Raw genomic sequence first — 4,146 nt, 5'->3', positions numbered from 1 at the left:
AGTGCAGGAAATGAAAAAGATAGAGAAATTAAACAACAATCATTTCAATAGTTAGGTAGTAAGCTTTCGATACCCACAAACAACGATTATCGGGGGCTAACTATCCCTGTGTAACCATCTACAACTTTCCTTTTTAAATGATATAACCTGTTCAAAATGCGATAATTCTCAGAACGAGACAGGTCAGTTCTCGAAACCCAAGGGTCTTTCCAGGCTTTCGCATACATACAGTGGTAGTGGTAGACCATACAGTTGTTCAGTAACAAACACAGTTTCTTACAGTCATATAACAAAGAATATAGAAATATGAATGTGTACTGTTACAGTATATGACATTATAGCAAATAGTCAAACTGGGCGCCATTGGCCATAATTTTTTGCCTGTTTTTATCGACTATTCATATTCTTCGTTGAATTCCGCATCGCATAGTGGTTTAGTTTCTGTAAACAGATACCCTTTTAAAAATTAAACTTGAGGGTGGCTACACAGGGATAGTTAACCCCAGATGGTGATTGTTTATGCGTTTTAAAGGCTTACTGCTTGACCATTAAAATAGTTTTTGTTTCATCTCTCTATCGCTTTCACTTTCAGGATATATAAATGGGTAAATTGACTCAGTCATATATCAACGAAAAACCTCTACCCCAGGGTCTAGAGACTTTTGCACAGGCAAGCACTAACAACGGATTTTTTTAAATTCAACTTCTAGAGGGGTGAAAACAGGGTTTAACATTTGATGTATCGATCGGCCCGAACGGCTGAGTCATGAATCTTGAATTTTCGCATAAGGATTCCTTATATGTACACTGCATACATCTGCTATTAAGGGTGTTTTTGAGATAAGTGGCAAGCTTTGGAGGGTGTTAGCTAGATGTATTAGGAAATCTCACCGTGAGTAAAGAGGCATGACTAAGGGACAAAAAAAATTAAAAAAAAAGGACAAATTGCAATCTCAAGCCGGTCCTGGGCACAGGTGTTAGTACGCAGTTGCGATAAGAACTAAGCAACAACATCGATGGAGATTGTAAACATGCACTATTGGTTGTTCAATGGCTACACATAATAATGTTTTTAGGCGCCCATTATGATGAAAATTAATTAAACAACAACAGCTTTGTTCATCGACGATACTTTGCAGCATTATTTAAAGTACATCTCAACATGGTATTAAGAACTCCAAATAAAACTAAATTAACCTTACGTAAGTATCAATAGGTTAATTATAATACCCTCTGAGTAGGTAACTGTGGTTTCATTAATTCTAAGGAAAATTTCCACACCACCTTTGAGGTTGTTACTGACCTATGACAATGGCACAATGCCCTACCTACCACCAATTCTACTGAATACATACATACACGTTTACAACATTAAAAGAACAAAGAGCTACTGTCAACAGGTTGTAACATAAACATTGTCAATCACACTTAATCTAATCTAACAAATACCAAACAATGCATGAGTACAAAAATACAAAACAAATGCAAAACGGATGCTGCCGATGATCAGCTGATCGAATGCGGCGTTAAATTGTTGTAGTTCCCTACGTGATCCTATCAGGACTGGACTGGCCTTTTCCTGTACTTTCGCATACGTTTTTCCGAAAATGGTGGACATTCGGACTACCAAACTTTACTTAATTTTCTTGTTTCATAGCGCCCTATCGCCTTCTGCAAGCTTGCTATTTATTTCAGAAACACCCTGTTTAAAATGACTTTTCAAAGTACCACTCCTGAAGCTAAAAGCGTAAAAACAAAGGACATTAATGCGGAAGGCATTACTGGTATTTTAAAAATCCGCTTCCTACTGTGCTGATTGCGATGAAGGTGCCATACAGTCGGAACTTCCACCCGTGTTTGAACAGTGAATACTATTTTCGGTGGGGTATTGCTCTTAAACTGCTTTATAATGTCGGATGAAATTTTACAAAACTCTAAAAACCAAACAGATCACTTTTGCAGCATTTTATGCATCTTTAGCCTCTTTTCTACAGTCAGTGCCGGCTTTAGGCGGGGTGCGATTGATTGGGGCAGCTGCCCGGGGCGCCGGTTTCTACAGGGCGCCAGTTCAACTTAACCAATCAGTTTGAAAACCTATTTTTATCGATCTAAACGAAAACTAGACTCATCGAAAGCGTATTAACTTTTATGGACTTGTTTCGTAGGAGTAAGTATGAGTATTCTATGTCTAACAAACACGACCTGTCATTTTGTCGCTTGTCGTATCTCTCATTAAATAATGTAGAACGAAATAAAGGCAACGGGAAAAATTGCAATTCGTATTAGGTTCTCTGCATTATACAAACTTTTCCTTCTTTGCTTTTTACATGCTCCTAAGTTCGTGACGTGACTAACATACAATACAGACAGGCAAGGTGCATTGTTTAGAGAATTAATGGTTAAAGTATTAATTAAATTATTAATAATAAATACATGTGATNAGTATCAGCATTACACCCGTGCGAAGCTGGGGCGGGTCGCTAGTAAATAATAAAGGGCGTTTTGAATTTTGAAATAATTACACCCCGAATTATGTGATATTATCTATATATATAAAAGAAAGTCGTTTTAGTTACGCTATTTATAACTCAAGAACGGCTAAACCGATTTGGCTGAAAATTGGTGGGGAGGTAGCTTAGAACCAGGAGACGGACATAAGATACTTTTTATCTCCTTCCCGTGGAAAAAAAGTGGTATAAGAAAACGCAACTGACAGCAAAACGAAAAAGTTATCAGTCAAATCATCAGTCTATCCGTTCATTTGTTAAAAATGGTATAACAAAACGCAACTGACAGCAAAACGTAATGTTTTCTATGGTTAAAACCATAGACAACATTACGTAAAACACTATACTTATAAGTATAGTGTTTTATTTATAGTCAAATCTACCTGAAACTTGGCTTTAATGCTTTTTCATATAAAATTAGCGACATACATACCTATTTCAACATTTTACAAAATTCTACCTCTTTGGGAAGCTGAAAGGGGTATGCAAAGATTGCATGTTTGTTTTTGGTCCAATTTACTTGCAACTTGTTAAAAAGTTCAATCTCTGTTGGGGGGGATGAGTGGTGAAGAGGAGTTGCAATGTTTAAATGGAACATATTATTTGTGGTCAGATTTACTTGAAACTTGGTCTTAATGGTCTTTCATTTAATTTCTGAAAGACCTATCTCGACATTTTAAAAAAGTCAACCTCCAAAGGGGGGGAGGGGTAAAAAGGTGTTGCAATTTTTGTTTGGGACATACATTATTTGTGGTTAAATTTATCTGAAACTTTTATTATTCAAATGAAAAGTGATTGTACCGTTTTCATGGGGTATATTTCATTTATAGTCGGATTTACTCGAAGGATGCTCGTTTTAATGGTCTCTCATTTAATTTCTGAAAGATCTATCCCGACAATTTAAAAAAGGGAAAGGTGTTGCAATTTTTGTTTGGGACATACATTATTTGTGGTTAAATTTACTTGAAACTTCGTATATATGCTGTTTGATATTATTAATCAAATGAAAAGAGGTTGNGGGAGAGGGGTAAAAAGATGTTGCAATTTTTGTTTGGGACATACATTATTTGTGGTTAAATTTACTTGAAACTTCGTATATATGCTGTTTGATATTATTAATCAAATGAAAAGAGGTTACAACGATTCCATGGAGTATATTTTATTTTTACTCGGATTTATTCGAAGATTGCTCATTACTGAAATTAAGCAAATACGTGTTTTGGCAATTTTTAAAAATTAACCCTTAAGGATGAAATGTTGTTGCTACGTTTGTATTTGAAATCTAAGATGGCTACATTACACAAAATTAACACGTTGTACGGGTGAATTGGCAGTTAAAAGGTTTTATGGAGAAACAATTATAATTTCTGCGATCGAAGCCGCGGGAAAAAGCTAGTGATTTATAAAATTCGCTTACCAATTGCCTTTTGCATTGATTTCCTCGCAAAGCATCGTACAATTTGTTCAAATTTTATGAGAATAAATGTAATAAATAGTTTTTCTGAAATTTCCACAGAATTTGTTCAGCGATACCTGAAAAAACGTTCGCTAATTCTTCGGCAAACAAGTTAGGGCGCATGTGTACCAATTTTTATTGTCCCACTATTACTTAATTGTCTCTTTATTCGAACAACGGGCG

The sequence above is a fragment of the Agrilus planipennis genome, unplaced genomic scaffold, assembly GCF_000699045.2.
Source record: "Agrilus planipennis isolate EAB-ADULT unplaced genomic scaffold, Apla_2.0 scaffold363, whole genome shotgun sequence".
Classification (NCBI taxonomy): Eukaryota; Metazoa; Arthropoda; class Insecta; order Coleoptera; family Buprestidae; genus Agrilus; species Agrilus planipennis.
The sequence above is the reverse complement of the archived record's forward strand: the minus strand, read 5'-3'. Positions refer to the sequence as shown.